Source organism: Pipistrellus kuhlii, unplaced genomic scaffold (genome assembly GCF_014108245.1).
Source record: "Pipistrellus kuhlii isolate mPipKuh1 unplaced genomic scaffold, mPipKuh1.p scaffold_m20_p_64, whole genome shotgun sequence".
Taxonomy (NCBI): Eukaryota; Metazoa; Chordata; class Mammalia; order Chiroptera; family Vespertilionidae; genus Pipistrellus; species Pipistrellus kuhlii.
Window position 1 is genome coordinate 1066537 of NW_023425567.1, and position 26630 is coordinate 1093166.

General features: G+C 67.7%; 1 protein-coding gene across 3 annotated transcripts in view; it reads right to left on the reverse strand.

Annotated features, from left to right (window-relative positions):
- The window catches only part of PRR5 (proline rich 5), a 41153-nt gene extending 34850 nt beyond the window's left edge, over positions 1 to 6303 (reverse strand). Inside the window, exon 1 of one of the 3 annotated variants that reach the window (XM_045575086.1) lies at positions 6268 to 6303. The gene's annotated coding sequence lies outside the window, so the exon portion shown is untranslated. Of the gene's footprint in view, positions 1 to 2177; positions 2280 to 6267 lie in introns of those variants that run through there. The other 2 variants (XM_045575085.1, XM_045575087.1) reach the window with 2 other exon arrangements.
- Between the last annotated feature and the right edge of the window lie 20327 nt (positions 6304 to 26630).

Sequence of the window (26630 nt, forward strand, 5' to 3'; positions counted from 1 at the left end):
CAGGCTGGGGGCCCTCCCCCGGGGCAGGCTGGGGTCCCTCCCCCGGGGCAGGCTGGGGTCCCTCCCCCGGGGGCAGGCTGGGGGTTCCTCCCCCGGGGCAGGCTGGGGTCCCTCCCCCGGGGGCAGGCTGGGGTCCCTCCCCCGGGGCAGGCTGGGGGCCCCCCCCCGGGGGCAGGCTGGGGGTTCCTCCCCCGGGGCAGGCTGGGGTCCCTCAGCTGATGAGGCTACTTTGATTCTAAAAGGAGCCTCCCCACTCGCCCACCGCTCAGGATCTGGTCCAGCCTCTCCTCCCAGGTCCCCCCCCCCCCCCACCTTACCTCCTCCAGCCCCGCCAACCACTGGCCCACACTGGCCCCAGCATAACTGCCCCCCCCACACCTGCCCCCCCCCCGCACACCTGCTCCCCAACACCTGCCTCCCTGCACACCTGCCTCCCCACATCTGCCTCCCCCCCCACACCTGCCTCCCCACACACCTGCCTCCCCCCTCACACCTGCCTCCCCCCCGCACACCTGCCTCCCCCCCCCCCCCGCACACCTGCCTCCCCACACACCTGCCTCCCCACACACCTGCCTCCCCCCCCCCCCCCCGCACACCTGCCTCCCCTCAAGACCTGCCTCCCCCCCCCCCCCCCCCCCGCACACCCGCCTCCCTAGCAAAGCTGGCACATTTGCATGCCCGCGGGCTGAGCCAGGGCCCCCTCTGGCCTTCTGTCCAACACCCTGGGTGCCAGCGGCAGGGCGGGGTCACGGGGGCGGTGGCCCGCAGTGAGCACAGGCTCTCGCACACGGAGCCACGGAGCGAACCTGGCACGGCGGGAGGGACCGCCACCGAGAGGGCGCTGCCACCACGCACACCTCCCTCCGCCGCCCTGCCCGTGCCGCTGGGCGTGGCACAGCCAGGGGCCACCTCGGGGACGCCCCCCCGCACGCTGCCTGAGCCCCAGAAACCCCGCTCCTTCCCGGATCAGCGGCGCTTCCACCCTCTGCGAGGGCCCGGGAAACGGGTCCTGGCCACAGACAGTCACGTGGCAGAGGCCCCCAGCCCCTCCCCACCCTGGACGCCATCACTCACTCACTCACCCACTCACTCTCTGCTTCCTCTATCAGACGCCCGGCTGAGCCCTGAGCTTGACCTTGGCTGCAGGAAGGAGACCTGGAGAGAGGTCACTCCAGCGGGAGGTCCCAGGGCCAGATGGAAGACACGAGCACAGACCCAGATGGAGGGCATGGGGGGCTCTGGCCACCCTGCCTAGGGTAGACATGGGGCAGCCAGGAAGGCTTCCTGGAAGAGGAGGGCATCGGCAGCAGGGGCTTCAGGAGGCAACAAAAGCCCCCGTGTGGAGAAGGGAGGAGAGGAATTCCGGGCAGAGCAATGGCGGGAGGCTGGAGGAGGGAGGGAAAGGCGCAGGGTGGGCAGGCAGTGAGGGGAGCGCAGGGACCCCTGTCCAGAATGGGAATGGAGGTGACCCGGCCCCCCACAGGCTCCCATCAACAGCTTGTTTGTGGCCAGCCAGCTGGCTCCTTCTCAGCTGCCAGGGCCCCATTCCCTGCAGAACTCAGCTTAGAACACACTTCCACCTGCAACCTCCAGACCCAGAGGCCCGGCGCCAGCTCAGGTCACTTCCTGGGAGAGCGTTCGCAAGGCCTGGTGGGGCCTCTGGAAACCAGCCCTGTTCCAAAGGCCGATCGGTGCTCATCGCTGTGAGGCTGTGAGGCTGTGAGAGACGCGCGGACACGGGTGCTTCCTGCTCTCGGAGGCAGTTCACCCCCACCCACAACCCAGAGACAGGCCCAGAGAGGCCGAGCCACCTGCCTGAGGCCACACAGCACGGGACTCGCCAGCAGTGGGCCCGGCCCGCACCAGCCCTCTCCGGCCCGCGCACCCGGAGCGCTTTTATGAATGAGCGAACAAAAGCGGCCGAGAGCCCGCGCCTCCCACGCCACACGGCGCTGGGAAGACGCCATCTGCTGCTGTTTTTCTGTTGCGGTTCCTCCGGAAGTCAACACCGCAAACCGGGAGCCACCGGCGGCTTCAGGAGACACCGGGCCCTGGTTCGGGGCCAGATGGGCGCCAGGCGCGGCCTGGGCGGGCGGCACAGCGAGGGGCGCAGACCCCGCGCACGGCGCCCGCCCTGAGCCGGGTGTCCTGCCGCCAGGAGCAGCGCAGGGACCTACCTTGCTGGGAGCGGAGGACTGAGGAGGCGCGACCCCGTGGGGCGGGTGCAGGGGGCCCGGCGCTCGGCCTCCTCTGCGTGCGGCCCGGGTCCTCCGCCCGGCGAGCTCTGAACCCTCAGCACCGGCGGCCGGGCTGCCCTGGCCCGCGTGCCGCCAATGGCTTACACATTAGGGGCACCCGCTGGGCCAGAGGGCAGAGGGGCGAGGAGGCGGGCAGGTGCTGGGCTCCCGGGACTCCGCGGGCACAGCGGGGCTGAGGCCTGGGCAGGGGCCGCCCCCCAGCGCACCCCATGCAGGGGCGCCCGCTGCCAGTGCTTCTGATAAATATTTTATCGCTGCTCGCGGAGCAGGCCCCGGAAAGGTGCCTGGGCCTGGCGCCCCGCAGGGCGCCCCTGCCTGCCCGGCAGAAGGAAGGCGCTGGGTGCGTGCGGGGCGGGCCAGGGCCCAGGCAGCTGGGGTGCTGTGACTTCAGGCCCGCTCAGCTCAGCCTCAGTGTGCTGGGTGCTGGGTGCTGCGCTTGGCCCTGCCCCCGGGCAGTTCCCATCTTCCCCTTCACCTTCTACAACGCCAGCTCTCTGCCCCTCGGCCCAGTCCAGGCCCTCCTCCGGCCCCGTGCCTCTGCCACCTCCTCCAGGAAGTGTTCCTGACTCTGCCCTGCCCACTGCGTGACCTCGGGCGAGACCATCACACGCTGAGCCTGCTCCTAACGTGAACTGAGACCCCCCTCCTGGTGGACACGGGGAGATGGTGTGACTGTCCCAGTGCCTGGCCCACCCCGGACGCCCTCCACCTGGGGGACTGAGCGGCAGGAATCAAACGGAGCGTGTCTGGGTGGGGCGCGGGCACACACAGAGCTGGCTCTGGCTGGCAGGGCCCCCCCGTTTCAGTGGGGAGACGAGACAAATAACAGTACCAGCGTGGAGCCCCCTCCGATGGTGGGCGTGTGCCGTCACCCCCTCACCTGCTCCTCCCGCAGCCCGGGGACGTGGCTCTCACCCCAGTTCCTAGCAGAGCAGGGACCTGGGGCTCGGAGAGGGGAGGGCCCTGCGGGAGCCACACAGCCCGGCGGGCGTGGCCTCGGGGTTTTCACATCCCTGTCCAGGGCCACGTCGGGTGGGACACCCACAAGGCAGGACGTGCAGCCACTGAACAGGTCGGCGTTGGGGGGCTACTGAGGGGCAGGGCCATGCTCCTGGCACCGCATTAAGTGAAAAAACAAACAAACAGGACCCACAACTTTACATGCGGGATTGACGGCTCCACATTAAGATACAGTTATTGAGCAGAAAACTGGAAATGATGCGCAGCAATGATGATGCTTAGAGGGCGAGGCGACAGCTAGCATTGGGGTCTGCTTCCCAGACTCTATCCAACCTGACTCTATCGGCTTCAAAATTAAAAAACGTTTTCTTATTAACAGGACTGGCCTGACTCAAGGGTTTCTGGGGCACCTGCTGTCCCTCCTGGGGTGGGCGCTCTGCTCTCTCACCTCAGGCGGGGTCTCTGGGGGCGGGGGGGGGGGGCGACCCAGCGCCAGTGAGGCAGAACTTGGGGTCTCCCTCCCCACCTCCCACGGGCCTCCCAGCACCTCCAGCCCAGCACGGCCGCCCACGCGCTTTGCTCCGCAGGAGAGCCGGTGCTTCCCAGGCCCACGTGGTGCTGCCGAGACTTAAAACAGCGGACCTTGCTGGGACCGGTGTGGCTCAGTGGATAGAGCGTCAGCCTGCGGACTGAAGGGTCCCGGGTTCGATTCTGGTCAAGGGCACATGCCTTGGTTGCGGGCACATCCCCAGTAGAGGGTGTGCAGGAGGCAGCTGATTGATGATTCTCTCTCATCGAGGTTTCTGGCTCTCTATCCCTCTCTCTTCCTCTCTGTGAAAAATCAATAAAATATGTTTTTTTTTTTAAAAAAAAATCAGGACTGTCTCGCCAAAAGCGGGACGTCTGGTCACTTTACTCTGACCTGGGGACGCCCTCCCCCTCAGCCCCGAGCTCCGGCCTCCTGCCCCCAAAGCACAGTCCCACCTGCCGGCTGGCTCGAGGGCGAGGGTGGCAGCGGCTCCCTGGCAGCTGCCTGTCCCGGGACGTCCATGCCCCCCGTTCTGCTGGCCTCACAGGGGACGACGCCCCGCCACGTGTGTGCCAGGCGTGGAGCCCGTGAGTGAGCGGTGACCATGGCGGCCCTCCCTCTGCGGGGTCTGCTCTCCGCTCGCTCGGACGTCCTGGGGGACTTCGTTCACGCACACGAGCACCCAGGGCTGGGGCGCCTGGTCGGCGGCTCTCCCCCCGGCTCCCGGCCCGGCCCCCGTGCTCCTGCTCCCTGGACGGTCGGGGTCACTGGGACCTGCGGGCGTGGCCTCGAGCGAGACCGCTGGCTCGCAGCCCCCCCGGGGCCCGCACAGCCACCCCACTCCGACCAGGCCACGCGGCTCACCACCGCCAGGCCTTTTAAGCCGTCCATTAGAGAGAGACAGCAGACTCCATTAGCAAACAAACACCGCCTTTCCCGCTGCTGGGAAACTCCGACCGAGACGCCCCCATCCCGAGCAGCCGCACCGCCAGGAGCACAGCGGTGCCAGCCACCCCCGCCACCCCCGTCACCGCCAGTGTGCCCTGCCCTGGCCGCTGGTGAGGCCGCAGGCACGGTGCCCCCAGGTTCTGGGTGAGACACGGAGGCCCAGAGAAGCAGAGTGACCTGCCCCGTCACACAGCCAGCGGGGGGCCCTGGGACGCGGGCAGAGCCCGGCCCCCGACTCTAACCTAAAGGGACCGACCAGAGCACCCCGCCCGGCCCCCAGCACGCACACACGGCAAACGAAGGGCCGGAACCCGGGCACCTGGCAGGAAACCCCAGGGAGGCCCAGCAGCCTCTGCCTGGTGGGGACCAGTCTGCCTGGCACCCAGCCTCCGTGGCCCCTGGGGTCAGCCCCTCCCGATCCCCCCGCTGCCTGCCAGCCGGAAGCAGCTAAATGACCTTGTTCCCTTGCCCTCTGCCATCCCCGGGGGTCACACCTGACTGCGCCCCGCAATGGGGTGTCTGTGAAGTGAGGCTCCTGGGGCCCCTCAGAGGCAGAGGAGCCCGGAAGAAGCTTGTAGCCACGCCCTGGCACTGGGGGCCAGCCCTGTGGTCCTGACCCCACTCCCGCGGCCCCTCGCTCACCCCGGCGGGAAGGGCTGCGGGGCCCCCCGGGTCTGAGGGAGCCCCCCCCTTAGTCCACGGAATGGGCTCTGGGTCCCCGGGACTTGAGCGCGGCCACATAATCACCAGCTCGTCACTGACCACCCGGACAGCCATGGCCGCCCCCGCGGTCCCCGGGCAGCTGCCCGCAGCCTCCCCGCTCGCTGCCCAGGCCCCGGGGACACGGAGGCTCCGGCGGGAAGCGGCTGGCGCAGTCACCACACCCTGGGCCTGGCCGGCCACCCCGGCCCTGCAGCGTCCCTACCTGCTCCGGCCGCATCCGAGCCCGCAGCCTGCGGTGAGCGACCGGTGCAGGCCTGAGCTCCCAGGGCCCACACCTCCCCCATCTGCCCGTGTGCATGGGGGGCCCCCGCTCTGAGGGCAGCACCCCAGGCCTCAGCTCAGAGGTGGCCACTGCCCGGCCGGCCTCCTCTGCAGGGCGGGCTCCCTCCCGGGAAGGCGGGAGGCCGGGCGGGCGGCGGGGGGCGCTGGGCCAGGGGGACCCCTCCCCGGGGTGTCCGGCCCGTTAGCTCTCGGGGGCCGTGCAGAGGGAGGGGGGCTGCATGGGGCGCGGTGCGGCAGGAAGGTCGGGACAGGAGGCTGGACACGGGGCTGGTGGACAGGAGACCCACCCGCGGGGACCGGGGACCCGAAACCCCCCGCCGGTAAGAAGGGGGGCGGGGCGGGCTCGGAGGTCCCGGAGGACCCGGTGGCGGAGGGAAGACCCCTCCGGGGGCCCCCACCCCGCCCCCACCCCGCCCCGTGTCCCCGCATCCGGCGCCACACGCACACGCGCCCCCCGAGCCCCCGCCCTCCGCCGCCGCCCACCCCGTCCCTCCCCGGACCTCGGACCCGGACCCGCCGCCCGCCCTGTCCCTCCGGCGGCCTCGGACCCGGACCGGCCCCGCTCACCTCGGTCCCCGCGCCTCCGCCGCCGCCGCCGCCGCCGCGCAGCCCGGCCCGGGCGGAGGAGGGACCGGGGGAGGGGCCGGGGGAGGGGCCGGGGAGGGACAGGGGGAGGGGCCGGGGGGACGGATAGGGGGAGGGACCGGAGAGGGTCCGGGGGCGGGGCGGGGCGGGTCCGCGGAGGCCCCGCCCTCCCCGCCCTCCGAGGCCGCCTCCCCGGGCTGCGGGCCAGGGACACGCCCACCGACCCGGGCCGCGGGCAGCACCCCCGGAGCTGGGCGCGGGGGACCCCCCTCACCCCCCCCCCCCCCACTCAGGCTCACAGCCTCCGGGGCGGGGCCCAGGCCCTCCAGGCCAGGGGATCCCCAGGCCCCTGCAGTTTGAGAGCCCCGCCCCGGTGAAATTGGCAGCCCCAGGCCCCTCCCCAGCCCCCAGACCCCTCCTCCAGCCCCCAGCCCCCTCCCCAGCCCCCCGGCCCCCTCCCCAGCCCCCAGCCCCCGGCCCCCTCCCCTAGCCCCCTCCCCCAGCCCCCAGCCCCCGGCCCCCTCCCCCAGCCCCCAGCCCCGGCCCCCTCCCCCAGCCCCCAGCCCCCGGCCCCCTCCCCTAGCCCCCTCCCCCAGCCCCCAGCCCCCGGCCCCCTCCCCCAGCCCCCAGCCCCCGGCCCCCTCCCCCAGCCCCCAGCCCCCGGCCCCCTCCCCTAGCCCCCTCCCCCAGCCCCCAGCCCCCGGCCCCCTCCCCAGCCCCCGGCCTCCTCCCCAGCCCCCGGCCCCCTCCCCCAGCCCCCGGCCCCCTCCCCCAGCCCCCAGCCCCCTCCCCCAGCCCCCGGCCCCCTCCCCCAGCCCCCGGCCCCCTCCCCCAGCCCCCCAGCCCCCCAGCCCCCGGCCCCCTCCCCCAGCCCCCAGCCCCCGCCCCCAGCCCCCAGCCCCCTCCCCCAGCCCCCAGCCCCCGGCCCCCTCCCCCAGCCCCCAGCCCCCCGGCCCCCCCTCCCCCAGCCCCAGCCCCCGGCCCCCAGCCCCCAGCCCCCAGCCCCCTCCCCCCAGCCCCCAGCCCCCGGCCCCCTCCCCAGCCCCCGGCCTCCTCCCCAGCCCCCGGCCCCCTCCCCAGCCCCCGGCCCCCTCCCCCAGCCCCCGGCCCCCTCCCCCAGCCCCCGGCCCCTCCCCCAGCCCCCGGCCCCCTCCCCCAGCCCCCGGCCCCCTCCCCAGCCCCCAGCCCCCTCCCCCAGCCCCCGGCCCCCTCCCCCAGCCCCCGGCCCCCTCCCCCAGCCCCGGCCCCCTCCCCCAGCCCTGGCCCCCTCCCCCAGCCCCCAGCCCCCTCCCCCAGCCCCCGGCCCCCTCCCCCAGCCCCCGGCCCCTCCCCCAGCCCCCAGCCCCCTCCCCCAACCCCCGGCCCCCTCCCCAGCCCCCGGCCCCCTCCCCCAGCCCCCAGCCCCCTTCCCCAACCCCCGGCCCCCTCCCCAGCCCCCGGCCCCCTCCCCCAGCTCCCGGCCCCCTCCCCCGCCCCGGCCCCCTCCCCCAGCCCCCGGCCCCCTCCCCCAGCCCCCAGCCCTCTCCCCCAGCTCCCGGCCCCCTCCCCCAGCCCCTAGCCCCCCACACCCAGCCCCCAGCCCCCAGGCCCCTACCCCAGCCCCTAGCCCCCCACATTCAGCCCCCGATCCCCTCCCCCAGCCCCCTCCCCCGGCCCGCACACCCAGCCCCCAGCCCCCTCCCCCAGCCCCTAGCCCCCAACTCCAGCCCCCGGCCCTCTCCCCCAGCCCCCCAAACCCCCCAGCCCCCAGCCCTTAGCCCCTCACACCAGCCCCCTCCCCCAGCCCCTAGCCCCCCACACCAGCCCCCAACCCCCACTACCCCAAACCCCCCAGCCCCAAACCTTCCAGCCCCCACACCCAGCCCGCAGCCACCCAACCTCCCAGCCCCCCAGCCCCCCAAACCCTCCAGCCCCCAGCCCCCAGCCCCCGGCCCCCCCACCAGGGCCTCCTGGGCTTCGCCCTCTGTAAAGGCGCCCTGTCTCCCCTGTGGCCCTGTATCGGGTGGGGTGGCCCTGGACCAGGCACTTCCTGACGGCAGTCGGTGCCAGCGGCCAGGGAAGCCTGAGCTGCAGGGGCCCGGCCTGGGCACCGGCCACGGTGACTGTCCTCCCTGCTCACAGGCGGGGCGGCAAGGCTCGGAGTGCGATTGGGCAAGGCTTTATGCCTCCATTCAACACTGACACCTCCCCGACACACTCACACCACACACACTCACACACACTCACACACACTCACACACACTCACACACACTCACACACACTCACACACTCACACACACACACACTCACACACACACACACTCACACACTCACACACACACACACTCACACTCACACACACACACACACATACTCACACACTCACACCCACACACACTCACATACACACACACACTCACACACACACTCACACACACACACACACACACGCTCACACACACTCACACACACACACTCACCCTCACACACACACACACACTCACACACACACACACTCATACACATACTCACATACACACACATACACACACACACTCACACACACACTCACATACACACACTCACATACACACACACACTCACACACACTCACACACACACACTCACATACACACACACTCACATACACACACACTCACACACACTCACATTCACACACACTCACACACGTGCACACACACGTACACACACCCGGACTGCGGGTGACATGGCTGTGGGGGGCTCATCCATTGCAGCAGGCTCTGTGGGGTGCTGCCATGGGGGGCTGGGGGCCGTGGGGAGAGCAGGGGACGTGGGAAATCTCTGTACCCACTCAGTGTCCCGGCAAACCGAAACGGCCCAAAAGTTAAAGTTATTTTAAAAAGCACAAGACCACGTGGCCGAGAGGGCAGGGCCTGTCACCGAAGCCCGGCACCTGCTCCGACGGGGCTGTGAGTCTCCTCCGAGCGAGGGCTCAGGATGGGGCAACATGGACATGGCCTGGGTGGCCCAGGAGATAGTGACCGCATGCTCCCAGGATGCCCTCTGCCTCTTCCGGCCGCCCAGTGAGAGCTGAGAGTCCCCTGGCCTGGCAGAGCCGTGTGTGCGTGTGTGTGTGTGCGTGTGTGCGTGTGTGTGTGTGTGCATTCTCAGGGAGGCCCCTCCCCTGGCACCGCTGCCTGCATTTCCCTTTTCTCCCCTCGCCCTCCGCTCTCCGTGTGAGCCCAGCGCCCCCCGGGGGGCAGTGAGCAGACCACGGCCACGGCCCTCGTCCTGAGACCCGCGCTCTGAGCCTCAGGCTGCAGGCCTGGCGCTGGGGACGTCACATGCTTCACAGGGCTGCCTTCATGTCTGTCTTTTTTTTAAAAAGACCCTGGGGGTTAGGGGCATGGGGCTCTGGCTTCCGGACTCCCCACCTGTAGGCTGGCTCCTGCACTGGTTTTATCTGTCCCGGCTGGAAACCAGGCCCTCTGTCTTCAGCGCGGGCCGGCCACGGCAGGGTGAGTCTGGGACAGCTGAGGGAGCACCCTCCACGGGCCTCAGCACCCTAGGCTCGGAGGTGAGGGCTGGGTGCCGAGCCGGGAGCTCCGGGGGGTGGGGTTGGGGATAGAAACCGATTCCACCGCGTGGTGTGACAGCGCCCGTGACACTGAAGGCCGAGGCGACCCCTGGAATCCTCGGCCTTTTGGTGAAGATCCAGTGCAGAAAGGGCCCCGGGAGCTGGGATGGGGATCCCCTCTCCGGGCGCTCAGCAGCAGCTCCCCGGGGAGGGTGGGCACTCGGGGCTCCCAGACCAGTGCTCACCCCACAAGCCAGCGCCCTCGAACCCAGAGCCTCCAGTGAGGGCCTCTGGGCCTGGTGCCGGCCTGTGAGGGAGGGTCTCCAGCTCAGCCCAAGTGCTGGACCGGAGCAGGGGTGCCTGACAGGGTGACCTCACAGGACCCAGCCTGCCAACCAGGAGTGAGCTCTCCCCCCCTGGCCCCTCCCTCCCCTCTGCTCCCCTTCCTCCCTCCTCCCCTCTCCCTCCCCTGGGATTAAAAATATATATATAATTGATATTTTAAAGAGAGGAAGAGAGAGGGATAGAGTTAGAAACATTGATGAGAGAGAATCATCGATCAGTGCCTCCTGCACACTCCCTACTGGGGATGTGCCTGCTACCAAGGAACATGCCCTTGGCCGGAATCAAACCTGTGACCTTTCAGTGCACAGGCTGACGCTCTATCCACTGAACCACACGGGCTAGGGCTCCCCTGGGATCTGACGTGGGGACGAAGGGGTCTGAGTGAGGCTTTCCCAGGCAGGCGGCTCCCCGCCAGCCCCTCCCCATGCCCCTGCCCGCACTGCGAAGCTGGCAGCCCCCTCTGCCCTGGGCCCAGGCACCCGGCCGGAGGGCCAGGCTGTCCCGCCAAGAACCTGTCTTCAATCGCCGCTTCCCGGTTTCCCAACAGAACCAGCCGGCCCCGCAGGAAACCCAGGCCGATTGGCCTCAGAGCGACTCCGTCCTGGGGGCCTTCGGGCGGAGCAGTCGGAGCCCTCTCCCACTTCTGCATTCAGGGCCTCGTCCCAGCCAGGCCTCCCGAGCCCTGGGCCGAGGGCGGGGGTTGGGATCCTGTCTCCTCCGGCCCCGGGAGCCCCGTCCCTCCACTTCCTGTGAGGCTCGCTGTGGGCTTCCTGGCAGTGTCCTGGCCCCGGGGGCGAGCTCCCGCCCACACCTACATTGCTGACGAGGAAAACATTTTGTTTTTTGTCCTGAATGAGTTTGGCCCCCTCCTTTTCTTTTTTTTTTTTTTTTTTTTGCATTTATTGAAATCATAGGATCTTTTAAATCTTTTTCCCCCTTCTGTTTAGGAAAGTGAATGCCGTCGGCTGGTGTTTGAGTCTTAAGCCAACCCCGCCTTTCTGGGAAAGCCCTGATGTCACCTGCGTGGCGGTCTGTGTTTACGGTTTGCTGTACGTGTGCCCAGGGCTCACGCAGACGGCCCGAGTGACACTGTCCCAGTGTCCTCGCTCTCTCCCGGCAGAGCGTGGCACCAGGCGGTTCTAACTCGTTAAGGCCTGTGGGCGCTCCCCTCCGCTCCCGAGGGCTATAAGGGGGTCCTCTCCCCTTACACTTACCAGGGGCTCCCCTGGTCCCTGAGCGGTGCCTGGACGGCGTGCTCACCGAGAAGCCGCCTCCTGGTGTCAGCCCCTGCCCGCCACCCGCTCTCCCCGCACCTGGCCTCCCCCTCGCCGCAGCCACCTCTGAGGCCGGGGGTATCTGTGTGTTTTGGTAAAATGGAGGGAAGGCCATCTCACTGTGAAATTCAAAAGAGAGAGAGGATGCCAAATGGATGAGGGTTATGCCAAATGCTGCACAACGTGCTTCATTTCTCTGCACTCACGGCTTAAACTGCCACCCCCCCCCATACACACCACACACACACACACACAGCACACATACATACATACACACGCACCCCATACACACCACACACATACAGCACACGCACACACCATACACACCACACACATACACATACACACCATACACACACACACCATACACACACACAGCACACATACACACGCACCCCATACACACCACACAATACACATACACACCATACACACATACACACACTACACACACACCATACACACACAGCACACATACATACATACACACGCACCCCATACACACCACACACATACAGCACACGCACACACCATACACACCACACACATACACATACACACCGTACACACATACACACACACACACTACACACACACACACAGCACACATACACACACACACACACACACATATTAATCCTGTAACTGGTACACGAGAGGCAGCTTCAGGAACGGTTGGATCCAGGGGCTCTGAAGATGCCGTGGGCTGTTAGGCCTCCCCTCAGACAGACCTGGCCCCAGTGCTGGGGAGGGCGCTGCCGGCACCTCCTGCCTCTGGCCCAGCACCCCCACCGGGAAGAGCGGGCTCCGGCAGGGATCCGGGCTGGCCCGCGTCGGCCTGCAGGGGCCCATCGCCGTCCGGGACCTCCTGCCGTGTCCGTGGCCGTCCCAGGCCCACTGACCAGGCCACGGCCGCCGGCCCCGCCCGGAGCTGGGAGCACTGACCAGGCCACGGCCGCCGGCCCCGCCCGGAGCTGGGAGCACTGACCAGGCCAGGTCGCTTTGTCCCTGGAGCGCCGGGAGCCAGCACTGGGCCCGGCGCCGTCCCTGTCCCGCCCCACGGCAGCTGGCTCTGGGGGCAGAGCGGGTGCTGTGGGTGGCCTGCCTCTCCCCGAGCTGCCGGCAGGAGGGGACCAGACGCTCTAAGGACCCCGTCTCGGCTGAACTGGCTCCGTGGGGACAGAGGGGGACGGTGCTGTGGGGTCAGAGTGCCTGGGCGGGCGCGGGGCGTGGCACCAGCAGCCGCAGGAGCACGCCGGGTGCTGCCCCCGGGGCGTGGCGAGAGACCGGGGGGAGGCGACCCCTCAGCAGGGTTTTCTAGGCCACGCCTGGCCCAAGGCGCTCGGCTCCCAGGAAGTGGTGTGGTGGGAGGGGCGGGTGTGACAGTGTGGCCCATGCTCTGTGGTCAGCAGGAGGCGGGGAGGAGGCGGTGGGAGGGTGCTGCTGGTTGCACATCCTCCCAGCCCGGCCTGTGTGGCTCAGTGGTTGAGCACTGACCTAGGAAGGAGGAGGTCACGGTTGCATTCCCAGCCAGGACACAGGCCCGGGTTGTGGGCTCCACCCCCAGTCGGGGGCGTGCAGGAGGCAGCCGATCCGTGACTCTCTCTCATTACGGATGTTTCTATCTTTCCCTTCCCCTCTGAAATCAATAAAAACATATTTAATAAAACCCCAACAAATCCCAAGCCCTCCCCACACCTAGGCGGAGGCCTTCACCTGTCCCCAGCAGCACCCTGGGTCCCGTTCTGCCCACAGCTGAGCCCCCCTCCCCCCGCTCCCTGTGCACCCCCCATGCTCCCCGCGCACCCCCACCCCCACCCCGGCCTTCTGGCCTCTGCGCTGACCTGGCTGGGCGGGAACCAGGACCCATTCGGCCCTGAAACCCACCACCGGAGTCTGACTGTCCTTGGACCTTGGACAAGCACCTGCCCTTCTCCAGCCGCAGCCAGCAGGGGGCGCAGGTCCCCGGCTTTGTACACTGAGAGCCATGGCCCCTGCCCAGTGTGTGTGTGTGTGTGTGTGTGTGTGTGTGTGTGTGCGGGGTGTGTGTGTGTGTGTGTGTGTGTGCGGGGTGTGTGTGTGTGTGTGTGTGTGTGTGTGCGGGTGTGTGTGTGTGTGTGTGTGTGTGTGCGGGGTGTGTGTGTGTGTGTGTGTGTGTGTGTGTGCGGGGTGTGTGTGTGTGTGTGTGTGTGTGTGCGGGGTGTGTGTGTGTGTGTGTGTGTGTGCGGGGTGTGTGTGTGTGTGTGTGTGTGTGTGCGGGGTGTGTGTGTGTGTGTGTGTGTGTGTGCGGGGTGTGTGTGTGTGTGTGTGTGTGTGCGGGGTGTGTGTGTGTGTGTGTGTGTGTGTGTGCGGGGTGTGTGTGTGTGTGTGTGTGCGGTGTGTGTGTGTGTGTGTGTGTGTGCGCGCGGGGTGTGTGTGTGTGTGTGTGTGTGTGTGTGTGCGGGGTGTGTGTGTGTGTGTGTGTGTGTGTGTGCGGGGTGTGTGTGTGTGTGTGTGTGTGTAGGGGGTCCAGTCCGCAGTGAGGCGATGGGAGTGTTAAAACCCACCTCATCAGCCTCCACAAACCTCGCCTTCCCGGGAGGGCACGGCCGTGGCGGGCAGGGAGACCCCGGGGCCAGGAGAGGGCCTGTGCTCCCAGTGACACCGTGGCCGGGTGTGGGGGAGGCGGAGGGGTGGTCTCAGGGCCTGTGCTCCCAGTGACACCGTGGCCGGGTGTGGGGGAGGCGGAGGGGTGGTCTCAGGGCCTGTGCTCCCAGTGACACCGTGGCCGGGTGTGGGGGAGGCGGAGGGGTGGTCTCAGGGCCTGTGCTCCCAGTGACACCGTGGCCGGGTGTGGGGGAGGCGGAGGGTGGTCTCAGGGCCTGTGCTCCCAGTGACACCGTGGCCGGGTGTGGGGGGAGGCGGAGGGGTGGTCTCAGGGCCTGTGCTCCCAGTGACACCGTGGCCGGGGCGTGGGGGGAGGCGGAGGGTGGTCTCAGGGCCTGTGCTCCCAGTGACACCATGGCCGGGTGTGGGGGAGGCGGAGGGTGGTCTCAGGGCCTGTGCTCCCAGTGACAGCGTGGCCGGGGCGTGGGGGGAGGCGGAGGGTGGTCTCAGGGCCTGTGCTGACCAGTGACACCGTGGCCGGGTGTGGGGGAGGCGGAGGGTGGTCTCAGGGCCTGTGCTCCCAGTGACACCGTGGCCGGGGCGTGGGGGGAGGCGGAGGGTGGTCTCAGGGCCTGTGCTCCCAGTGACACCGTGGCCGGGTGTGGGGGGAGGCGGAGGGTGGTCTCAGGGCCTGTGCTGACCAGTGACACCGTGGCCGGGTGTGGGGGAGGCGGAGGGTGGTCTCAGGGCCTGTGCTCCCAGTGACACCGTGGCCGGGGCGTGGGGGGAGGCGGAGGGTGGTATCAGGGCCTGTGCTCCCAGTGACACCGTGGCCGGGGCGTGGGGGGAGGCGGAGGGTGGTCTCAGGGCCTGTGCTGACCAGTGACACCGTGGCCGGGTGTGGGGGGAGGCGGAGGGTGGTCTCAGGGCCTGTGCTCCCAGTGACACCGTGGCCGGGTGTGGGGGCGGCAGAGGGGTGGTCTCAGGGCCTGTGCTGACCAGTGACACCGTGGCCGGGACGCGGGGGGAGGCGGAGGGTGGTCTCAGGGCCTGTGCTGACCAGTGACACCGTGGCCGGGGCGCGGGGGGAGGCGGAGGGTGGTCTCAGGGCCTGTGCTCCCAGTGACACCGTGGCCGGGGCGCGGGGGGAGGCGGAGGGTGGTCTCAGGGCCTGTGCTCCCAGTGACACCGTGGCCGGGTGTGGGGGAGGCGGAGGGGTGGTCTCAGGGCCTGTGCTCCCAGTGACACCGTGGCCGGGTGTGGGGGAGGCGGCCCCACGTGTGTCCGGAGAGGCACGCCGTCCTGGCGCCTGGCCGTCTTTCCGGGACTCGGCAGGGAGGCAGCGCTGCCATGGCCACCAGAACCAGCGGTCACCAGCTGGGGGCGACTGCCTCAGTCTGGAAGCCCGAATTCAAAATCAGGGTGTCATCTGGGCCACAAGCCCACATGTCCTCCTCCTCCTCCTCCCCTTCCCCTCCTCCCCCACTTCTCCTCCTCCTCCTCCTCCTCCTCCTCCCCCTCCTCTTCCCCTCCTCCTCCTCACCCACTTCTCCTCCTCCTCCCTCCCTCCGTCCTCCTCCTCCCCCTCCTCTTCCTCCTCCTCCTCACCCACTTCTCCTCCTCCTCCCCTTCCCCGCTTCCTCCTCCCCCTCCTCTTCCTCCTCCTCCTCACCCACTTCTCCTCCTCCTCCCCTTCCCCTCCTCCTTCTCCCCCTCCTCTTCCTCCTCCTCCTCACCCACTTCTCCTCCTCCCCCTCCTCCTCCTCACCTCCTCCTCCACCTCTTCCTCCTCCTCCTCCTTTATTGATTTTAGAGAGGAAGGGAGAGGGAGGGAGGTATACAAACATCCACGATGAGAGAGAATCGTTGTCTGGCTGCCTCCCACTGGGGATGGAGCCTGCAGCCCGGGCCTGTGCCCTGATGGGGAATGGAACCGTGACCTCCTGGTTCACAGGTCGAGGCTCCACCACTGAGCCACACGGTCAGGCCCTCACCCCTTCTGAGGCTCCAGGCAAGAACACTCCCTGCCTCTTCCAGCCGCTGCCGTGACGGGGCCCCCGGGCTGGGCGCACTCTCCTCTGTCTCCATCGGCCGCTCCCCTCTGGTGCCGGCCCGGACTCCCCTCTTCTAAGGAGCAGACATGTTGGGTGAGGGCCCCCCAGTCCGTATGGTCCCCCTGTTTCCAGTCAGACCACAACACAGCTTCTGGGGGGCCCTTTGGGGGACCCTCTTCACACGGTGAGTGACCATCCGGGGAGCGGGGGCTCCTCCTCCAGAGCTCGGCCGCTCCCCAGCTCCCGTCACAGCCGGAGCACCGGCTCCCAGCTCCCAGCTCCCCTCACACCAGTGTGGGGTGTGTCTGTCTTCTCTCTGAGTCCTAGCTTCCCCCGGCTCAGCAGGGACCCCAGGCTGGGCCTCCCTGCATCCCCCTCCCCAGACCGGGGCCCTCCCTCCATCCCCATCCCCAGACCGGGGCCCTCCCTCCATCCCCGTCCCCGGGGCCCTCCCTCCATCCCCGTCCCCAGACCGGGGCCCTCCCTCCATCCCCATCCCCAGACCGGGGCCCTCCCTCCATCCCCGTCCCCAGACCGGGCCCTCCCTCCATCCCCGTCCCCAGACCGGGGCCCTCCCTCCATCCCCGTCCCCAGACCGGGGCCCTCCCTCCATCCCCGTCCCCAGACCGGGGCCCTCCCTCCATCCCCGTCCCCAGACCGGGGCCCTCCCTCCATCCCCGTCCCCAGACCGGGGCCCTCCCTCCATCCCCGTCCCCGGGGCCCTCCCTCCATCCCCGTCCCCAGACCGGGGCCCTCCCTCCATCCCCGTCCCCGGGGCCCTCCCTGCATCCCCGTCCCCGGGGCCCTCCCTCCATCCCTGTCCCCTGGCCCTCCCTGCATCCCCGTCCCCAGGCTGGGGCCCTCCCTCCATCCCCGTCCCCAGACCGGGGCCTCCCTCCATCCCCGTCCCCAGGCCGGGGTCCTTGGCACCACTGGCTTAGGGCAGGGATGGCCCGTTTGCTCCATGGGGTCTGGCTCACTCTCTGGGAGGCTGGGCTGTGAAACCAGGGCAAACAGCGGCGCTGACTCTTCCCCTCAAAACTCTGTGCGTTTGGCTGGATCATCCCCTCCCACACCCTGTTCAGCCTGGAGCCACCGGAGCCGCAGGGAGAGAACGCACACAGGCCTCGGTGCTGGGCATCCCCTCAGCCCAAACAGCATCACTGGATGGCCTTTCTAGGCTCCGAAAACCACCCACCTATCGACCCATCCATCCATCCATCCATCCACCCACCCACCCATCCATCCACCCACCCATCCACCCATCCATCCATCCATCCATCCATCCATCCATCCATCCACTTATCCATCCATCCATCCATCCATCCATCCATCCATCCATCCACTTATCCATCCATCCATCCATCCATCCACCCATCCACTTATCCATCCATCTACCCATCTATCCACCCATCCATCCACCCATCCATCCATCCATCCATCCACCCACCTATCCTCACATCCATCCATCCATCCATCCATCCACCCACCTATCCATCCATCCACCCATCTACCCACCCACCCATCCATCCATCCACCCATCCATCCATCCATCCATCCACCCACCCACTCATCTATGCACCCATCCATCCACCCATTTATCCATTCACCTATCCTCACATCTATCCATCCACCCATCCACCCATCCATCCACCTATCCTCACGGCTCCCGGGTCCTCACCACGGAGCAGGCGCCGGTGCTTTGCTCCTTTCCTGGCGGAACCACATCAGCAGAGGGACAGACTCTGGGCCTGTCCATTCGCCGCTGACCATCTGGTGGTGTCTACTTTCGTTGACTATTGGGAATAGAGCTGCTGCCGATCGCTGGGTTTTGTACTCTTCCGAGCCTGTGTTCAGCGGGGGAAATACCGTGACTGATGTGTGACTTTTTGAGGAAACACCAGGCTGGTTTTCAGAACGACTGCTCCAATGTCCACCCCCCGCAACGCATTAGAGTCCTAACATCTCCACAGCTTGTCAACACTGTTCTGTCTCTTTCCTTTCCTCTCCCTCCCTCCCTTCCTTCCGATTTCAGTATAGCCATCCCAGCAGCTGTGAGGGGGTATCTCATGGTTTTGATTCTCACTTTCCTGATGACTAATAATGCCAAGCATCTTTTCACGTGCTTACCAGCCACCGGAATGTCATTTGAAATCATGCCTCCAAATTATTTGATCGTTTTTTAACTGGGTTGTTTGTTTTCTTTAATTGTTGAGTTGTAACAATTTTTAAAAAATATTCTTTGAAGCATAAAAGGTTCGCTGGTTTTGAGAGTGAGAGGAAGGGAGAAGAGAGCTCAAGATGGATCAGCTGCCTCCTGAACGCCCCTCCCATCAGAGGACCTGATTGAACCAGCACCCTCCCGTGTGCAGGACAGCGCCCACCCAATGGGGCCACATCACTTGTTGGGGGCCCTGGGGCGGGGGGGGGGGGGCGCCACTCACCAGCCTCAGGTTCCCTTTTTTTTTTTTTTTTTAAATATATTTTATTGATTTTTTACAGAGAGGAAGGGAGAGAGATAGAGAGCTAGAAACATCGATGAGAGAGAGCCATCGATCAGCTGCCTCTTGCACACCCCCTACTGGGGATGTGCCCGCAACCAAGGTACATGCCCTTGACCGGAATCGAACCCGGGACCCTTCAGTCCGCAGACCGATGCTCTACCACTGAGCTAAACCGGCTTTGGCCCTTTTTGTTTATTTTTAATTACATTTTGTTGATTTTTTATTACCAAGAGGAAGGGAGAGAGAGAGAGAGCTAGATCATCGATGAGATATTGATAGAAACATCAAGCAGCTGCCTCCTGCACACCCTCTGATGGGGATGTACATGCCCTTGACTGGACTGGAATCGAACCCGGCACCCTTCAGTCTGTAGGCCCACGCTCTGTCCACTGAGCCAAACTGGCCAGGGTAAGTAGCTGCCTTGTTTGAGCAACAGGGAACCCCTGCCTCACATCCGGCCCGGCCCCACCCCCTTACCAGGCGCCACGCTCCGCCTGCTCATGGCTGTGCCGCCTTCTCCCCGCCGGCCACCAGGTGGCAGCAGAGCCCCACGGATCCCACCGCGGGCAGCCCGGGCGGCAGGTGCGGGTTTAAGGATGAAAACCCGTGAACCTCCCCGCCTCCCCCCACCCACCCCGCACTCATCCATTCACCCACCCACCCGCCCAGCGCACCCGCCGCGCGTGGGGAGCAGGAGGCCCCGGGCCCAGCGTGGAGGTGGGTGCGGGCGGTGGAGGGAGGCGGGTGGCCAGGGGGTCAGGGTCCCGGGCCCGCGGAGGCGGGGCGGTGGGCAGCCCGGCTCAGCCCGCTGTCCGGTGGGGCCCGGCCCGGCTCAGGGCTCCAGGCAGCGGCTCCCACAGCAGGACCAGCACGTGATGGCGGGCCCAGTGCGGGTGAAGGCGAGGGCCCTTGTTCAAACAGTGCAAGGTCAGTGGTGACAGCAGAGTAGAGGCCCGTGGGCCCCCGACCCCACCGCCCACAACACCCTCAGCCTCTGTCCTCTGGGTGCTCACAGCGTCCGGGGTGGCGGGGGGGAGGGAGCTGTGCAGATGCCCATTTTACAGATGCAGAAACTGAGGTTCAGGGAGGAAGGGGACCTCCCAGAGCCACCATCTCTTCTATCTTCAGGGCGACACCTGGGGCTGAGGGAGGGCTGGGGGAGGGACAGGGAGGGACAGGGAGGGCTGGGGGAGGGGCAGGGAGGGACAGGGAGGGCTGGGGGAGGGACAGGGAGGGACAGGGAGGGACAGGGAGGGCTGGGGGAGGGGCAGGGAGGGACAGGGAGGGCTGGGGGAGGGGCAGGGAGGGACAGGGAGGGCTGGGGGAGGGACAGGGAGGGACAGGGAGGGACAGGGAGGGCTGGGGGAGGGACAGGGAGGGCTGGGGGAGGGACAAGGAGGGCTGGGGGAGGGACAGGGAGGGACAGGGAGGGCTGGGGGAGGGGGCAGGGGCGGGGAGGACAGGAGGGCTTGGGGAGGACAGGGGGGAACAGGGAGGGCTGGGGGAGGGGCAAGGGAGGGGACGGGAGGCTGGGGAGGGACAGGGAGGGACAGGAGGCTGGGGGAGGGACAGGGACAAGAGGGCTGGGGGAGGGACAAGGCGGGGCAGGGAGGGACAGGAGGGCAGGGAGAGACAGGAAGGGACAGGCGGGCTGGGGGAGGGACAGGGCGGGACAGGGCGGGGCTGAGGCTGGGGGAGGACGACAAGGGAGGCACCGGGGGGACGGGGGGAGGGACACGGAGTGTGGGGGAGGAAACAAGGAGGCTTGGGGCTAGGGACAGGAGGCACAGGGAGGGGCTGGGGAGGGACCAGGGAGGGACAGGGAGGGCTGGGGGAGGGACAGGGAGGGACAGGGAGGGACAGGGAGGGCTGGGGGAGGGACAGGGAGGGCTGGGGGAGGGACAGGGAGGGACAGGGAGGGCTGGGGGAGGGACGAGGGAGGGACGAGGGAGGGTGCTGTGGGACGGGAGGCCCAGTGGTGAGGGGTAGGCCGTGGAGCATATTGGGGAGCAGTGTGGGCCCTCCTGTGCCACCCCCACACTAGGCTGGGCCACCCCCCCATTGTGGGACAGACCCGGAGGCCTCTAGGTCTGGCCCCGGAGAGGTGCTCAGAGAATGTCAGGAGAGTGAGGGGCAAGCCCGGGCCTGAGGAGTTAGCCCGCTGCCCGCCATCCGCCTCCTCTCCTGGCCCTGCCCCCTGCCCGGCTGGCGCCCGCTTTGCTGGGAGTGGAGAGGGGGCGGGCCCCACTCTTCCTGTGGCCCGAGGCCGCCAGCAGGGCGGTTGGCCGTCCTGTTCCCGGGAGGGAAGGGAAGTCTCCCCGCCGGGGTCCGAAACTCCCCCTGAAATCTGTCAGAGCAAGTGAGCGTTAACAGGCGCTGAGTGCTATTCTCAGAATGTCCACAGGGGGCGCCACTGCGACCACTCCCTGACCAGGGTGCTGTTCCAAGAATGCACACAAGAGGGCGCGCTATTGCCACCACTCCCTGGCGGGGTGCTGTTAACAGAATGCCCACAGAGGGCGCCGGTATACCCACCAGACTCGTGACCAGAGGGCACTATTGCATCACCTGCCTGCAAGGGCCCGAGGCCACTGAGAGTGACAGTTGGGTTGCCTTTGGAAGGTTTTGCTGAGTGTCTCTGGCCTCAGTTTGCTGCACTGGGAATGGGGGCGTCCAGGGCCTGTGTGTGGGGGTGTGAGGGGGTGGGGGTGGGGTCAGGTATGGGGTGAATCTGGCGCCCCACACAGTGCCTGGACAGAAAGAGCTGTGCAGGGGCTCAGCCAACATGCCGGTCCCCAGCTCCTCCTCCATCTCCCCCAGCCTTGTGCTTCCTCCCTCCTGCTCCCCTGCCTCCCCATCCTACCACCTCCTCCCCAGGCCCTGGTGCCCTCTCTCCTGATGACTTCACTCAGCAGGACTCAGTGGTGCCAGCAGGTCCCGCCTCCACGCCTGTGCCCTCATGGCATCGTCTTCTCTGTGTTCCCTTCTCCTCTCCCCACTTTCTGTCCATTCCCAGTCCCGTTCGTCTTTCTAATCTCAGCACAAAGCGGGCCTCCTCCGGGAAGCCCGCCCTGGTTTCCTCGCCAGCATGCTTTGTCTTCCCCTGGAGCCCGCACCCCGGAGCCTGCCCTCCTCGCGCCGTGGGCCCCTCCCTCCCGAATGCGGGGGTCACATGGGTGCGACCGTCACAGCTCTCTGTCCAGGCACCGGACTCGGATCTGGGGGCCCCGTGCCCAGTCGGCCCTGGGCAGGCATCTGGGCAGCACGGACCTGGCGAGTGGTCGCTGACCCAGAAACAGGCCCGCGCGGCCCCTGTGCACACAGCGGGCCGACCACGGGGACTCGCCAGCGTGTTCGGCTCCTGTCACACGGCGTTTCCCGAAGTCTCCTGCTTTAATGCGACGTCAGCGGGGAAGAGCACGCGATAAATAACTCAACATGCAGTGGCACTTAATTTTAAAGCGAGCCTCTCACGTTTATGTAAAACGTTTTTCAGACTCGTTCAATAGAAGCTAATTTGGCCACCGGGGAAAGCTGGCAATAAAACCAGCGTCCGCAGTGTGCTCAGACAGAGTCTCCCCCCCATCCCCATCCCCACACGGCGCCGGAGGGGGCAGGGGCGCCCGCCTTCGCTGAGACGCTCCGTGCTGTCAGTGTGATTGTCCGTAAATCAATAGTTAGCCCCCGTCCTGAGAAACAGCGGAGCTGTGTGTGAGGGTCCCATTCTGGTCCGCAGACGGGGGTGGGGGCACGGGCACCCCCGCCTACCGCCCCCCTGGCCCCCCAGGGAGCCTTCCTCAGACGGGCCTCCTGGACACCTGCCCCTCCCCAGAGCCAGAGAGGCAGCAGCTGTCCAGGATGATGCAGCTCGGTTGCCAGGTAACAGTGGTCACCATAGCAACGCTGCTTCCCGGGAGGGAGCGGAAGCCTCAGCACCCACCTGCGGAAGGGAAGCGGGAGGCAATGGCGGGGCTCGGCCCTGTCCCCCCACGGGATGGCCACGGCCTCCTGGGCCTCTGTCCTCCCCTCCCCCCTAGGCGGGGCTGTGGGGGAGGCACAGGCTGTGGGGGGGGGGCAGGGCCCTGGTCTGCCCCTCTCTCCTCTCCCACCAACCCCCTTGTGCCCCTGCCTCTGGGCCTCAGTGTCCCCATATGCCCAAGGGGGTGGTGACGGCCACTCTTCCTGCCCCATTTGCAGGTGTCTGCCCCGTGCCAGGCTGCCCCTGACCGTCTGGCTCGGTGCGAGGCGCACAACCAGGAATCGCCAGGGATTGCCGGGACCGACAGGGCGCCCGGGGGACGCTGGGGCGGAGGAGGAGCCCGGGCCCGCCCCGCCCACAGCGCCGGCTCACCGACCGGTCTGCCCCTCCGCCTGCGGCGGCCTCTGCAGCAAAGCGATGGGCTGAGGCCACAGGGGAGCACGGCGTCACTGCCTGCACCGGCCTGGGGAGCACGGGGTCACTGCCACATGCCTGGAGCACGGAGCCTGGAGCACGGAGCCTGGAGCACGGAGCCTGGAGCATGGAGCACGGAGCCTGGAGCACGGAGCCTGGAGCACGGAGCAGGGAGCACGGAGCCTGGAGCACGGAGCCTGGAGCACGGAGCACGGAGCCTGGAGCACAGAGCCTGGAGCACGGAGCCTGGAACACGGAGCCTGGAGCCTGGAGCACGGAGCCTGGAGCCTGGAACATGGAGCCTGGAGCACGGAGCACAGAGTCTGGAGCACGGAGCCTGGAGCATGGAGCCTGGAGCACAGAGCCTGGAACATGGAGCCTGGAACACGGAGCCTGGAGCACGGAGCACGGAGCCTGGAGCACGGAGCACAGAGTCTGGAGCACGGAGCACAGAGCACGGAGCACAGAGTCTGGAGCACGGAGCACGGGTGGGAGGCAGGCTCGGCTGTGGCAGGGAGAGGCACACACATCAGTCCTGACGCCCCGTTAGTGTTATTCAAAGTGTTCTAATTAAAGCCTCCGAGCTTGCGATGAAATAGTGGCAATTACGAAGATGAATAACTGCATAATAAATATTAATTTGCATCATGGCAATGAGGCCCAGAAGCATCCTGCTGATAAGCGAGAGTTTAGCTCTTTCCACTCCGGTGGGGGAGGGGGGAGGGGCCAGCAGGCGGTGACAGACAGGTGGGCTGGGGCGGGCGGTGACAGGTGCCAGGCGCTGGGCTGGAGGTGGGGGGCGGCCGGGCAGGGGGATAACAAGCACTCATTGTCTCCAATGCGGACCTGCTGTGGGGGTGGCCCAGCAGAGAGCCAGGGGGCCGTCCCTGCCCTGGAGCCCAGGCCTGGGGGGGTGAGGGGTGCCCAGGCATTGAGCCAGAGGTCAGACGGGGTCAGGGAGCGGGGAGCCAGGAGGGAGCCGGCCGTGGGAGGAGGGCTTGGCGGGCTGCTCAGAGGGAGCCGCCTTCGCACCGCGGATTCGAGGGCCGGGGCTGGGCAGGGGCCCTGGCTGAGGCTGGTCCCCGGCTGCCAGCGGGCAGGCCTCCGAGACCTCTCCCCCCTCCCCGTCCCCCGCCCCCCGCCCCCCGCCCCCCACGTCAGTTCAGGGAGAAGGAGGCCCAGAGGGGGAGCCATGAGCCCTTTGTCCCCAGCCCTGTCCTGCCGAGCCCCCGGGCATCTCTGAGTCCCCATGCCCCCTCCCCCCCCCCGCCCCCGGACATGGAATCCCGTCCTTCAGAGTGATGTCTCCGCCGGGGAAGCCTGAGGCCTCCGCTTGGTCCGAACAGGCTTCGGAGAGCACGGCTCCGTGGAAGAGAGAAAGAACGAAAGGACGGGACGTCCTGAGCAAGAATCACTAAGAAATTGTTAAAATAATAACAATGTGAAGTGACGTGAAAAAATAGCAAATAACGTTCCAGAACATAGCCGAGAACTGAAATGCACAAATGTCACGATATATGTTTACACGCTGTACGCGAGGGCCCAGGACCATAGAGATGGGAGCGGGGAGCATGTCCGGGGCGGGAGTGGGAGCACGGGGCGGGACGGGCTCCTCCCTCTGGACGGCTCCTCCCGCAGACGCAGTTCTGGTGGGCCCTGTTGGACGGGGCCCCAGAGGGCTGGTGTCTGCCCGTCCTGTCCCCCGCCCCCCGACCCCACTCCGTCCTGCCCCCCCGCCCCATGGCCCTGAGCCCCTGACCCAGAGTCTGAGGGAGCCCTCGGCCCCAGGACTCGCCCGGAGCACATGCTGTGGAGCCGGTGGGCGGTGGGGGTGGGGGGTCTGAGCTGCTCTGGTCCCTGGGCTGCAGGGGCAGCCTCTCCCCAGGAGGCGGCGAGGGCCGGGAGCCGTGCCGTCCGGGGATGTCTGACCAGACGGCCAGCCGCCCCGTGGCCGTGGGTATTTACCCGCCAAACATGAGCGCCCGTCGCCATGGCAGCCGCCCTGTCTCAGCAGCCGCTGCCCATCCTCTGGGCCCGGTCGCTGCTGTGATCCTCCCGCCTGCGAGGGAGACCGAGGGGGCGAGGCTCGGACCCAGCAGGATGGTCCACCCGGGGGAGGGGTGTCCGGTGGAGGCCTGCCCCCGCCCGGCCGCTCGGAGCCAGCCCTCCGGGAGCTCAGTCCTCTGGGTCCGCCCGTCCCTCAGCTCCGAGGGGCACGGTGGCCCTGGGAGCGGGGTGCGTGCAGGGGCGAGGGCCCGCAGGCCCGGGTCCAGGGCTGTGCTTCCCGACCTCAGCTTCCCCGTCTGTGAAACGGGTCTCACGGTCTCCGCCTCTGAGGGCCCGTGGGGAGACTGGAGGGACAGCGGGTGCTGCCTCACCTGGCCACCTCGCCTCCTGCCCGTCCATGTGCGCCATCCCCCTCCCTCCCCCTCCTCCCCCCTCTCCCCCTGCCCCCTCTACCCTCTCCCCCTTTCTCCCCCTCCCCCCTCTATCCCCTTCCCCATCTCTCCCCCTCTCCTTTACACCCCTCCCCCTCCCTCCCTCCTCTATGCCCCTCCCCCTCTAACCCTCCTTCCCCCTCTACCCCCCTCCCCCTCTATCCCTTCCCCCATCTCTCCTCCCCTCTCCTTTACACCCCTCTCCCTCCTCCTCTATCCCCCTTCCCCTCTAACCCCCTCCCCCTCTATCCCCTTCCCCCATCTCTCCCCCTCTCCTTTACACCCTCCCCCTCCCTTCCTCCTCTATCCCCCTCCCCCCTCTACCTCCCTCCCCCCGCTACCCCTCCCCCTCTACCCCCATTCCCCATCTCTCCTTCTCCCTCCTTTACCCCCCCCCCTCCCCCCCCCCTCCTCCCCCCTCTCCCCCTCCCCCCTCTACCCTCTCCCCCTTTCTCCCCCCCCTCTATCCCCTTCCCCATCTCTCCCCCTCTCCTTTACACCCCTCCCTCCCTCCTCTATCCCCCTCCCCCCTCTACCCCCTCCCCCTCTATCCCCTTTCCCCATCTCTCCTTCTCTCTCCTTTACCCCCTCCCCCCTCCCTCCCTTCCTCCTCTATCCCCCTCCCTCTCTATCCCCCTTCCCCTGCTATCCCCTCCCCCCTCTCTCCCCCTCCCTCCTCTCCCCTCCCCCCTTCCCCAGCGGCTCCTCTGGCCGGCCTTGTGGAGCAGCTGGCTGTTCCGGGCAGCCCCCCGCCCCCCCAGCCTGGCTGCTCCCAGGCCCTGAGCGCCTGCAGGGCCTCCTGGGAGTCTGAGCGCCCGGACCCACGCGGCCCCTGAGGCCGGCTCCTGGCAGGGCTCATGGCTCAGCGGGGCCTCCCGGCCATGACCTGGTCCCACATGGTCCCGGGGAGAGGGGAGGGGGCGGTGTGCGGGGACAGCCACTGAGTCTCCTGGTGCTGCGCCTGTGGGCACGCGAAGCCACAGGGGCCCCGGCTGGGCTGAGGGCGCTGTCCCTGGTGCTGCCCGCCAGATGGCCTGGATGCTGTCTCCCCAGATGCTGTCTCAGAGCGGGTTCGGTCTGATGTGGGGTGGGGGCGCCTCAGCCTCCGTCAGTGTCAGTGCCCGGGGCAGTGCTGGCAGCAGGGCCGAGGGGCCCCGTGCCAAGCAGGCCGGCTCGGTGCCCTCAGCGGTGCTGCCAGGGGAGACCGAGGCC